The 13674-nt window shown below is 35.6% G+C and overlaps 1 protein-coding gene across 5 annotated transcripts in view; it reads left to right on the top strand.

Annotated features, from left to right (window-relative positions):
- Positions 1–13674, top strand: part of Naaladl2 (N-acetylated alpha-linked acidic dipeptidase like 2) — a 1189792-nt gene that overhangs the window by 1103715 nt on the left and 72403 nt on the right. The window lies entirely within an intron of this gene.

Genomic DNA, 13674 nt, shown 5'->3' with positions numbered 1-13674 from the left:
TTTCTGTTTATTCTTTGAATAACAGACACTGAAGATTTTACTGGAGTTTTCTTTTGCTTTATTAGAGCTAATAGTTCACTAAAGTGAGTCACTCATTATAGAAGAGATAGTTTCTGAAGGTGAAGATGCCACTAAGACAAGTCCTGTGTCTTTTTCAATTTACAGTTTGAATTTACAAGTGTCATTTGGTCCTTTTCTGCAATCACGAGTGATTGAGACCTCTTTAATCTGCTTAATTTTCTTTTTGAGCAATACAAAGTGAATTTCCCAATTGGCAAAATTAAGTTATATACAGTACAAATTGCATGACTCTAGTTTTCAGCTCATCTGTCTCCAAACTTGGTTTTAATTACCACCAATTCCAACTCTGTGCTGGTCTATTTGTACACATGGAATAATTAGTGGACTGGGTTCCTGATGTTGTGAGCTTCTTAACAAGTCCAGGACAGTCTGCCCTAAGTCCTATGAACTCTAAAGAAAGGTATTATTCCCATGGCAATTTCAATCATGATTTGGCCTGAATGGGCCTTTCTGAAATTGAGCATTTTATATAACTAGGAATTCAAGGCATTCCATGAGAAATATCTTAGCTTGATTGTTTAAATAGCAGAGGGACAACTTTATAAACCACTGGCAATCCACCAGGTGTTAACTTGCAGAGATTCACTCTCAATTCTCATTGCACTTTCATATGAATTTAGACAGTATGGCTATATTAAAGATTATGTTTTATTTATAAAGGATTGAGGAAACCTGGATCACTAACAAAACTTGATTTCAAGCCACATTGTCAGTAATATTTGTTTTCTTAAGGTAGGCTTTCTCCCCACCTCCTATTTTTCTTTGAACTAACATTATTATCAGATAGCCTGTTGGTTGTTATTCTAGGAGTGTGGTTCCCTTTGTGTTCCTCAGAATTGTGCTTCTTCTTTTGTTTATCTTCTGCCTGACAATTTGCAGCTATTCACACAGATTGCCTTTGTGATCATCCTTTCTGTCCTTGCTCTCAGAGCTTCTCCCACATTTGCTTTTTTTCTTTTCAGTTAACTACATCTTCTATGTGGCATTACATTGATTGCAATTTGTTACTGACTTCTCAGTTTTCCTACTCTGTTATAATAATGGTCTATTGTACTACATTTTTTCTCTCTACCTGTGCTTCCAAGATAAAGCCCTGTGCCTACTACAGTAAAGAGCTGTCAACCCTTATTTTATGCATGCTTTCTCAATGGTAACACTTCAGAATTTATATATATATACTTTTTCTGTATGTAGGTTTGTGTGTGTGTGTGTGTGTGTGTGTGTGTGTGTGTGTGTGTGTGTGTGTGTACTGAGGCTTGAACCCTTGTGTAGATTTTTCTCTCAAGCCTAGTGATTTACTATTTTAGAGCCACAGCTCTACTTCAGCTTTTTGGTGGTAGATCAGAGATAAGAGCCTAATGGACTTTCTTGCTTGGTCTGGCTGAGCTATAATCAGATCACAACTTCCTAAGTAGGAATACAGATGTGAGCCACTGTTGCCTGGCTTAAAGAAAAATACTTTTGCACAAGGCCCTCAGTTTTGTTCTGGGGAAAAAAAAGACCTGAATCCTGAATGCTGGGTTAACATAAAATTTACATATTCTTACTGTAATGTTGAGCCAATTTGAGGCCCTTGTTTGATTTTGTTTGTGATATTTTCTCCATTTTGTAGTTTAGCCAATGTATGATTTAAGAGCACACATATTATTAAATATACAATTAAACCAGATGACAAGGGCTCACACCTGTAACCCTAGCTACTCAGGACTTGAGGTTTCTGGTACGAAGCCAGCCCAATTAACTACCAAAACATCTGGAAGTGTAACTGTGGCTCAAAGTGGGCCTTGAGGCCCAAAGCTCAGGAACAGCACCTCTGTATGCACACACACACACATACACACACATACACACACACACACACACACACACACACACTTGCCACTCTGCTTCAGGCAGATAATTCTAAGAAGAATCACATATAGAGATAGTTTATTTGTGAAAATTGTGTACACTTTCACAGTGGCTGATCATGTGTTCCTACATACACAGTGCTCAGAAGCTGTGTGCTCCACATCTTTGGAACACAGAAGGAGCTCTTGGGCCAATTTCTGCACCAGGCCAATAGACACTGGTGGGAGAATTTATTTCATGTAGTGTTGAAATTTTTCCTACATTTGCAGCTGTCTTGGCTCCTGGAAATATTGGAGAATCTCTAGTATGTAGGCTTATTTATTTGTAAATAATATCCTTTGATATGTACATTAAGTCAGTTATAGATTATTTAAATATTAGTAGCTTACTAGCTCCCAAATTTCTTCCTCTAACTGCATTTTCTATGCTTAATATCTTTAAGTATCTGAGATGATTCATTGAGATTAATCATAATGCAGGTAACATAAATCAGAGAAATGGAGGATAATAAAGGACTATCATTTCCCTTGCTGAAATCATATTGGCAGTTTCTTTCTTTTTCCTTAGTGATGCCACAAGGTGTTGTTAAGATGACAGTAAATAACACACACATACCCAATAACCTTCTATTCTGCTCTTAACTACTGCATTATTCTGAACATAAACCAAAGTAGCTCTTGTCACTAGAAATCAGTGAAACCTAAGCTCTGATTGTGCAATTGTTAGCACCTTTAGAACTGTGATAGGCTCATCTATACAAGAATAGGATCTGTAAGAGGCTGTGAAAGACTGTGTTTGTTTGATATAAAGATGTAGTTTTAGAGTATGTCTAGTATACTTCACTCTTCATTTAAAAGGAAATTGATAGGATGTTAAAAACCAGAAGATACAAAAGGGAATATTAAGTAAAATCTGAAAAATTTTAGATTATGAAACTCTAAGGTACCACAATACTGGACTATAAAATCACTCTTTACATTAGGACACTTATAGCTGGGGTTGGTGAAATGGGAATTGACAGCTGGGATGTAAATTTACCTATGCTGAGGCAGAGATCTCAGCTCAAAGCCAGTCCAAACCTTGTGTTAGTCAATGCAGAGACATGGTGGTATATGCCTGTCATCACAAATAGACAAGAAGTAGATATGATTTAATAATGGTCCAAGATACCCCAGATATATCTACAAAACCTTATTTTAAAAAGTAATGACTGCTAGATCACCTGCCTAGCAAGCAGCAAGACCCTGAGTGCTAAGAGCCCCTGCCTCTATCTCATCTATCTATCTATCTATCCATCTATCTATCTATCTATCTATCTATCTATAACACAAATGACACATATATGACAAATATGTAACACATATATGCATATATATGTATACACTCACATATATGGTTAATCTCTGGTTCAGGATAGTAGGAAAGAATTGAGCTGGGAATCTGTCAGATTTATATTCATGTTCTTGTGACTGGTGACTTCTTAAGTTCACATTTCTGGACAAGGTATGTCTCTATGAGGCTGGATTCCATAATCTTTAAATTAGAATTAATTCTTAGGTCATCTCTTTGAGTTAGAATGCACCTGAGGTGTGCACAGACTTACTATTATAACAAGGCACTTCATAACTGGGTGTTTTATTTGTATAAAGCCCTATGCATTCATTCTGTTTAACAACTCTGTATAGGAGTACTGTATAATATAGGAGTACTGTATAGGAGAGAAGAGGAAAGGAAGATGTAAGTATTCTTTGCCAGTTCTGTCCAGTGGATGCTGTGATGGTAGAGAAAGGATTATTCAATATATTCATTACACCAAGAGGTGTAAAGAGTTTGATAGACTCAATTAACTCCAGAATTTCTCCCATCCTCTGAGTTGAATGCATCTATTAGCATGAGGTGGTTTTGCTTTACAGATCAAAAGGCAATTTCAAGTGGTAGATAACAGTCTATAGGGGTGTAGTAAAGATTAGCGACTCAAGAAATGGTACTTGCAAGAGGAGAGGTGCAACCAAGGAGAGACGAATAGGATAATGAAGGGAGAATGGAAGAATTCAGGCAAGAATCCCTTGCATATACCACAGAATTGAGAAATAAAAGGACAAGGTAGGTAGAAAGTGGTTGAAGATGTTGAAGTGGTGACACTGATAAAAATGCATTGAACACATAAACTGCTTTGTTAAATGGCAAAAAATAGAGCACACAGCCTAAAATTAAGATATGTAAGTTAAGGGGTAGGTTGGGAGTGGTGGGTGAGAATGTTGAAAGGAGTGTCGTTGATCAGGATGCACTCTAGTGAGTGGCAACTCCTTTGTATAACTACTTAAAGATAATAAAATATTCAAAAATATAGATAGATAAAAATAAAGAGATCAATAAATTAAAATTGGCAAAATAAAAGAAAAAGGACTTGGGGAACTAAAGAATAAGCACTCATTCTGTGTTTGGGCAGGATCATTGTATAATGTCAAGGACTTAGAATCCTAAGCCTTTACTCAAACACAAACGCAAACACAAACCAGCAGTGTCACACGGCCAGCAGGATTTCTGAACCCACACCATTCAATCAACCTACCTACTCACAACTCGCATGCAGGCTGTAGAGTCCCCACACTTGCTGAAGATGCACTCTTTCAAATGCTTTAATCTAGACAAAAGAGTAGAAAATTCCAAGAACTTGAGATACCTTTGAATGTTTGACAATCCAACAATCTGTTCCTTGAGTTACAGGCCTTCTTTAAATTCTCTTGATAACATTTCTACTACACAATGATAGTGTTCCTCACAAGCATTTATGTAATACAGTTACGGTAGGCCTTACTCTATTAGGTCTATTTCTAAATAAATGTGGAAAAATCTGAAGACTAGAGATTTAATCTTAGTTGTCAAGGTGGTTTCCTAGTACTTACAGAATATGGGGCTTTTTAAGAACATACATGCATTTTACTTTAAGATGAGGAGAAGGGAGATATACAAATGATTCTGTTTGAACTTTAGAAGTGAATTTTAGTTTTCTCTTAAAAAGAAAATCTTAGCGTGCAGTTTAATTATTTTGTATTATGTGTTTGAATATTAATATTTAGGATAAATCAGTGTGTTCTATAATACTAGAGGCTTTTCATCAGGAAAAAAGATATATGAAAATCCTTTTAAGTTGTCTAATTCCATTCACTTTATATTGTCATTATCCTTCTTCAGAAATGTGAAGTGTCAACTCTTGGAAAGAAACTCTGGCTCTAGACATTACAAAAGAGAAGCAAGAATCTTTCTTAAAATAGATTTAGGGAAGATTTTAATGCAGTTGGTAGGCAACAAATGTTAGAAATGAAAGACTAAACTTTTACAGATAAACTAAAAAATGCCATAACAGCATTTTCCCATAGTTTTCAAAAATAGTTGGAAATAGTTTGTGTTTTGTTTTTGTACCCTAGTAATAATAATTGCATGCCGAGTGAGTTGTGCATTTAGGAAATAAAAGGACCATTTTTTTTAAGGCTAACAGGTATGAGGAAAACCTAGAGAAAGCAGTAAATGGAATAGGCAACATGCTCAACAGAATAATAGCAGAGAACTTCCCAAATATCAAGAAGGATAGGCCTATCAGATACAAGAAGCATTTAGTATCCCAAACAAACCAGACCAGAATAGGACATCAAACCGACACATTGTGATGAAAACAGGATCAATAGACTCCAAGGAAAGAATCCTTAAAGCTGTTAGGGAGAAGTAAATAATCACATATAAAGGAAAAGCAATCAGAATTACCCCAGACTTCTCAGTAGAGACCATGAAAGCAAGGAGGGCCTGGAATGAGGTATGCCACACCCTAAGGAAAAATAACTATCAACCAAGAATACTATACCCAGCTAAATTATCATTCATAGCCGAAGGTCTTCCACAGTAAGGAAAAACTTAAACAATATATCTCCACCAAACCAGCATTACAGAAAATCCTCATGGATGTCCTACACATGGAAAATAATCAAGATCACAATACAGACTGAGAAATGAACCCTAAATAGAAAAGTGGAATATTAGATCCAGAATTGGGAAGACACAGCCTTTAACAAGATAGCTATAATGAAAGGAACAAATGATCATCTCTCAATCCTAACTGCAAACATTCATGGACTTAATTCTCCAATTAAATGACATAGGCTCATAAGCTGGATCAAAAATCAAGATCCATCTTTCTGCTGCCTCCAAGAGACACATCTACACAGCAAAAGCAAACATTTTCTAAAAATGAAAGGCTGGAATAAAGTCTACCAAACAAATGGCCCCCATAAGCCAGCTGGAGTGGCAATCCCAAGGACGAAATCAAGAAAGCAACTCCTTTCGCAATAGCATCAAAAAACATAAAATACCTAGGAATAACCTTAACCAAGAAGTGAAAGACCTCTATGATGAGAACTTTAAAAATATGCAAAACGAAATTAAGGCAGAGCTAAGGAAATGTAAAAATCTCCCATGCTCCTGGATTGGGAGGATAAATATTGTCAACATGGCAATATTACCAAAGGCTATCTGCAAATTCAATGTAATACCCATTAATATTCCAACACCATTTTTTAATAAAATAGAGGAAGCAATCCAGAAATTCATATGGAACAATAAAGACCTTGAATAGCAAAAGCAATCCTAAGTAGAAAGAACAGTGCTTGAAGAATTACAATACCAAACATCAAGATGTATTACAAAGCTATAGTGATTAAAAAACAGCTTGGTATTGGCACAGGAACAGGCCTTAAGACCAATGGAACAGAACTGAAGACCCAGAAATGAATCCACAGAACTATGCCTACTTAGTCTTTGATAAAGGAGCTAAAAAGATAGACTGAAAGAAAGATAGCCTCTTTAACAAATGGTGCTGGCAAAACTGGTTCAACACATGCAACAAATTAAAACTAGATCTTTATATATCAGGCTACACCAAAATCAATTCCAAATGGATCAAAGACTTCAAAATAAAAACAGATACCGCAAAAACAATACAAGAAGGAATAGGAGAAACTCTAGGACTCCTTGGCACAGCTCGAAACTTCCTTAACAAAGGCCCAGAAATGCAACAAGTTAAAGAAAGGTAAGACAAATGGAACTGCATCAAACTGCAGAGCTTCCTCAGGGCAAAGGATATAGCTTGCAAGATAAACAGAAAGCCCATAGATTGGGAGAAGATCTTTACCAGCCATACAACAAAGGCCTCACATCTAAAATATATGCAGAACTAAAAAAAAATTAAAGTCCTCTAAAGCAAAACCTCAAATAACCAACAGCCCACTCACCCAGTTGGCTAAAGACTTAAAAAGAGACTTCTCTGAAGAGGAAATGAGGATGGCCAACAGACACATGAAAAACTGCTCTACATCACTGGCCATAAAAGAAATGCAAATCGAAACAACATTGATATTCCACCTCACCCCAGTAAGAATGTCCATTATCAGGAAAACTAACAATAACAAATTCTGGAGGGGATGTAGCCAAAAGGGAACCCTACTTCATTGTTGGTGGGAATGTAAACTTATTCAACCACTCTGGAAAGCAATATGAAGATTTTTCAGAAGGCTAAACATAGAGCTCCCCTCAGGCCCAGCAGCCCCACACTTGGACATCTACCCAAAGATTACAAACAAGAATATACTAAAGCCACCAGCACAACAATGTTCATCACAGCACAATTTGTCATTGCCAAAACATGGAATCAACCCACTTGCCCCTCAGTAGACAAATGGATCAGGAAAATTTGGTACATATATACAATGGAATTTTATTCCTCTATCAGAAAGAATGACATTGCCCCATTCGTAAGGAAATGGAAGGACTTGGAAAAAATTATACTAAGTGAAGTGAGCCAGACCCAAAGAAACATGGACTCTGGTTTCCCTCATAGGAAATAATTAGTACAGGTTCAGGCTAGTCAGAGCAGAGGATCACAAGAGACCAATAGCTATGCCCTTAGGAACACATAACATGATGTTAAGTAAAATGAACTCCATGTTATGAAAACGAGTGGTATGTCACTGTTATAATTAATTTCAACATGCCTTGTGAATCGGTAGCTTTTTTTTTTTTTTGGTTGTTATTGATGATCTTCTTGTATCCCCTTCCTGTGAGTACTCATCTGAGTACCTGGATACTGTATATCCTGGTATTGAAACTGGGGAAGGGAAAGAGAATATCAAAATTGAGAAATAAAGAATAAAAAGACAAATGACTCCAATAGCAATACTTACAAAACCATTTGGTGTAAACCAACTGAACAACTCATGGGGAGAGAGGGAAAGGGAGGAGTTAACAAATTGTACAAGAAATGTACCCACTGCCTTACGTATGAAACTGTAACCCTTCTGTACATCACTTTGACAATAAATAAGTAATCATTTTTTTAAAAGGAAAAAAAGCTAACCAATGATAGAAAGCTTTGGGGATCTGAGTAAAAATAGATTGCATAATAAAATGAAGAGTGATCCTTAAATATACCAGATTACAAGCAGAAAAGTTAGCTTCCTAGTGTGGCTCCTAACTCCCCACTTTTTATCTTTCCCTCCTCTTTTTTTTTTTTTTTTTTTGCCAGTCCTCGGGCTTGGACTCAGGGCATTTTGTGCTCAAGGCTAGCACTATACCACTTGGGCCACAGTGACACTTTCTGCTTTTTCTGTTTATGTGGTGCTAAGGAATCAAACCCATGGCTTCATGCATGCTAGGCAAGCACTCTGACACTAAGCCATATTCCCAGCCCTATCCTTCTCTGCTTTTGATCATACAGTTCTCATTAGACCATCTGACAACAATCCAAATTTAAGAGGCTATTTACAGATAATTGACTTACTTATTTATTTATTTAATCTGTTTTATTTACATGTCTATATATGCCTGCAATATATTTGATCACATTGTTTTATCTATTAACATTTCTTGTTTCCTCCTCCTTATCTTCTGCTATATCCCTATTAGTTCACCTTTTACTTTGATATCTTTTTCTTCTTAAATTCCATATAGGATAAACAGCATGCAATAATTAATGCCTTTGTAAGACTAGATTTCTAAAAATATGATTATCTCTGGTTCCATTCATTTCATGCAAATGACATAATTTTATTTCACTTTATAGTTGAATAAAATTTCATTTTGCCCATCTTTCACATTTTCTTTATTTATTTGTTAATGGGCAACTAAGGTGATTCCATAATTTGTCTATGATGGATAGAGCTATGATAAGCATGGGTGTAAAATATCTCTATAGATTAATTGGGGTATATAACTAGAAATTGTATAGGCAGATCATATAGAAGCTTGATCTTAAGATTTGGACACCTTATATATTGATTTCCATAGTGACTGGACAGATCTATAATCCCAACAACATATAAATTCCTTTTTTCTTTTCTTTTCTTTTCTTTTTTTTTTTTGCCAGTCCTGAGCCTTGAACTCAGGGCCTGAGCACTGTCCCTGGCTTCTTTTTGCTCAAGGATAGCACTCTGCCACTTGAGCCACAGCGCCACCTCTGGCCATTTTCTATATATGTGGTCCTGGGGAATTGAACTCAGGGATTCATGTAGATGAGTCAAGCACTCTTGCCACTAGGCCATATTCCCAGCCCCAACATATACATTCCTTCCAAAATTTATTTTTTGTGTGTTTTGATGATAGCAATTCAAAATGGCATGAGATACAATCTTGAGGTAATTTGTTGGGCATTTTCCTGGTGGATAAAGAGGTTGCACCTTTTTTTCCATGTATTTATTTACCATTTGTGCTTTTTTGAGAGTAGTCCAATTCACTTAGCTATTTATTGATTGGACAATTTGGTCTTCTGATGTTTAACTTTTTGGATTCATTTTTTTCTGATGTATACTCCTTTTTTGGGAGGTCTGTAACTAAGAATTTAAGCATTATATTGACTGAGTGGTGAGACTGGACACATTTGTCATTCCTAAAGTTAGCAGAAATGCCTTCAGTTTTTCACCATTTAGTACAACTACTGTACATCCAGAGAAGATAGAAATGCACTTTATTTTGTAGAAAAGGTTCATGAGCTGCTGAGAAAAATACATATATCTGTTCTGCATCTCTTGGAAAGAATATCCTATGTGTATCTGTTAACTCTATTACATTTATTGGAGAGTTTAACTCTGAACTTTCTTTGTAATTATTATCTGGATGACCTATGATAAGAATAAAAAAGAATAAAACTGAAATTTTCTAATAAAATAAATAAATAAATGATAGGACCATTTTCCATCTCCCCCAAAATACAGAAGGATAGGACTTAAGTCACTGACCAGAGACCACTCGAGTAGTAACTAAGCAGATCAGACCTTCATCTGGTCTTTGATACCAAGTTCTTGACATTCAGACTACATGAATATAGCATAAAAATAAATGCATTAATTCTCTTCAGAAAAATATTGAAAGGGAATACCAAATTTGAGAGACACAGGGTAAAAAAAGACAAACAACTACAAAAGCAATACTTGCAAAACTGTTTGTTTTGGACCAGTCCTGGGGCTTGGACTCGGCCTGAGCACTGTCCCTGGCTTCTTTTTGCTCAAGGCTAGCACTCTGCCACTTGAGCCACAGCACCACTTCTGGCCATTTTCTGTATATGTGGTGCTGGGGAATTGAACCTAGAGCCTCATGTATAGGAGGCAAGCACTCTTGCCACTAGGCCATATCCCCAGCCCTGCAAAACTGTTTGGTGTACGTGAACTGAACACCTCCGTGGGGGGGGGGGGGGGGGAAGAGAAAGGGGGGGAGGGAGGGGGGTATGAGGGACAAGGTAACAAACTGTACAAGAAATGTCTCCAGTGCCTAAGGGATGAAACTGTAACCTTTCTGTACATCAGTTTGATAATAAAAATTTGAAAAAAATAAAAATAAAAATAAATGAATATATGTAGACTAAAAAATAAAAATAAATAAAAAAAAATCTACTTTCCATTTAGTTGTCTTTGGCCCTAGGAACTTTATATTTTTAACTTTTCAACTATTTCCTGCCTTCATTCACTCTATGTTTGCACATTCACTAGGACTATTAAAATTATGTGTATATACATATACTATATATATGTTTTGTAGGTTTTATATGTATGTATGTTTTGTAGATTATTTTTAGAAAATATTTTAATTCAACTTAGTTTCATGTAACATGTATTACCATATAAAATATTTTCTTTTTGTTTTAGTATCTTCCAACCATAATTTATTTTAATGAAGATAATGGAGAAGACAGGTTTCTCTCATATTCATTATGCATCAAACAGCTCCCTGAATGATTTTATAGACATTGTTTAATATAATAATATGTCTCAAATTAGATTATAACCTCTTTTTCAACATTGAATCAACATTTTTTTTAATAAATGACAACTGCAGAAAGGCTGTTGTAAGCATGTGGAGATATAAAGGCAAATATATCATAATTGCTGATCTTGTGGGATTGTTTTCCATTGTAATGAGAAGACAGGTGAACTAGATAGGGATAACAGTAAAGCAAATGCTAGGATGAAACTCTGTAACACAATAATTCATTGATTGAATGATAAGCCTGGTAAAATTCTAAGTGCAGGGAAATGACAATGAATAAACAGACCTTAATTTCCTCCCCAACAGGAATCAGTCATTTGGGGTCACAAATCTTTAGAGAGAATGACATTTCTTTCTGTGTCTTATTTAAAGAAGCAACATGCTCTAATTGACAGAGACATGACTGGTAGGAATCTATGAAGTGGCGTATATTAAAATGATTGAGGGAACATTGAAAGTAGAACTCCTTTTCAATTTTTAACCTTATACCTTAGAAGTAATGTATACAGTATGATGTGGTTGGCAGATTTCTATTATCAGCGTCTTTTCTGGAACCAACTGGTTCCTAAAACTGCCAATTTTCTACATCTACACTACCTTGAGGGATAAATTCATATAAAGCTAAATAAGGTAGAATGGTACAATTTGTCTCACTTGTTTCAGTAATAATGCCTTCAATTCTGCAGTGTATGTTAGGTCAGAAGAGATTTTTTCTTTTTTAAATGAAACACTCTCAAGGATGTCAAGCTTGTTTTTTCTGTTGTTCAGTCTTTCTATTATACTGAAGTCGAAACGTACTTCATCCTTAAGCGAAGATATTTCCTTGAAACTTTGGTGAACAGCCATATTTTAAGAAAAGCCATATCTCTATAAAGTGGTTCTCTTATTTGGAGGCTATGGTGTCATAAATGAACAAAGTAGTTTCGCTTGTAATCCTAGGTTTTGTTGTGAAATAATACAGATAATCAATGAAGGTCTGTGGAATGTGCATCAAAACAGAAAAAGCTAAACACTTGTAAACTACCATAATACACTTTATTTATTTCAGTCAACAGAAAGACATATATTGGCTTCAAAGTCTATTTTTTCTAACATAATGGTTCACTATACATATATATATAAAACAACAAAAATTATTACATTCTGAATCTGCTTTCATGTAGTGAAACACGTCTGTACTGTAGAGTTCATTATTGATGATCAGACTGTGGCAGTCTTATTTTATGTCTCAGCTCTACTTTTGACCTGTTTTTCTTTAATTAGCATATGTTCTTTGTACAGTGTTTCTTAAACTACAAAGCATATAGATTGATTCAACAGGCATGTTAAGCTTGACATTCCTAGAGAGATTGAGCACTTCTGGGAATTTGCATTGCCATGAACACCAAGCTTTAGGAGAAATGGTGACACTTGTAGAAGTCACATGAAAAAAGTTCCATATTGATTTTTCTTTTATGTTATCTCTAATTAAGAACCCCAATGCCCCCTTTTATCCTTCCAATTGCCTACTTCAAATCCTATTCATCAAAGTGCCAACTTATATTTCCCAAAAGACATTCTTTCATCACCATGAGAGGAGGTGACCCTCCATAGTGACTGCCTTTGTGGCATCAGAAAGCCTCAGTCTCCAGAGAGCCTGGAACTTAGAGGCCGTTTTTAGTGGTGGGAGAAGAGGGCTGTCCTTCCCCTAACATGATGAAGGAAGGGCTTTCAAATCAAATTACCTGAGAACTTCATACTTGTAGGGAAATGATGTAATTTATAGGGGAGGGATGTAATTTATAAGTGTTAATCATTATAGCAAAGCTTTGAAGTCACTTTGTTTTTATTACTTTATTAATATTACTTTCATTTTACAGTTAAGGACACTAAGAATAGTAACTTCAATCATTGTGTGGTAGAGCAGGCAGTTGAAGCCACATGGACCAACACTGGGATGGAGTAGAGGACTAGTGTTGCTTTTCTCTAAGGAATAACTGAATCTTTACAGATTACAGTTATTATAAGAGTGGATTCTAATAAGTAGCTCCAAAATAAAAAAGAAACAAAGCAAAAGCCTAATCATCTCATGAGCAAAAGATAACAATGTAAAGTACATAGAGCAATATTTGGTATGTTTTACAGTTTCAACTTCACATTACAGAAAAATTCTAGTAAAGGTTAAAGAACCTATAGCCAGATAGTGATGTAACTCCTGGTCTAGAAGAAAAGATGGCTTCATGTATGGCTTTCCCTCAAATACAGAGTTCCTCATGGTGAGCATGAATGTTTTAAGTCAGAAAGACCAGGCTGCTCATCGTAAACTGTATGTTACTTATGGACTTGTTACACCCCATTGCTTAACTTTATTCTCAAGTTTTATAAAAACAGATATAAGTTGTGATAGGTATCAAATGAAATAATTATGTAGCCTTGGTAAATATTGAATAAAATAATTAG

Source organism: Perognathus longimembris, chromosome 5 (assembly GCF_023159225.1).
Source record: "Perognathus longimembris pacificus isolate PPM17 chromosome 5, ASM2315922v1, whole genome shotgun sequence".
Classification (NCBI taxonomy): Eukaryota; Metazoa; Chordata; class Mammalia; order Rodentia; family Heteromyidae; genus Perognathus; species Perognathus longimembris.
This window is presented reverse-complemented; position numbering and strand designations above follow the sequence as displayed.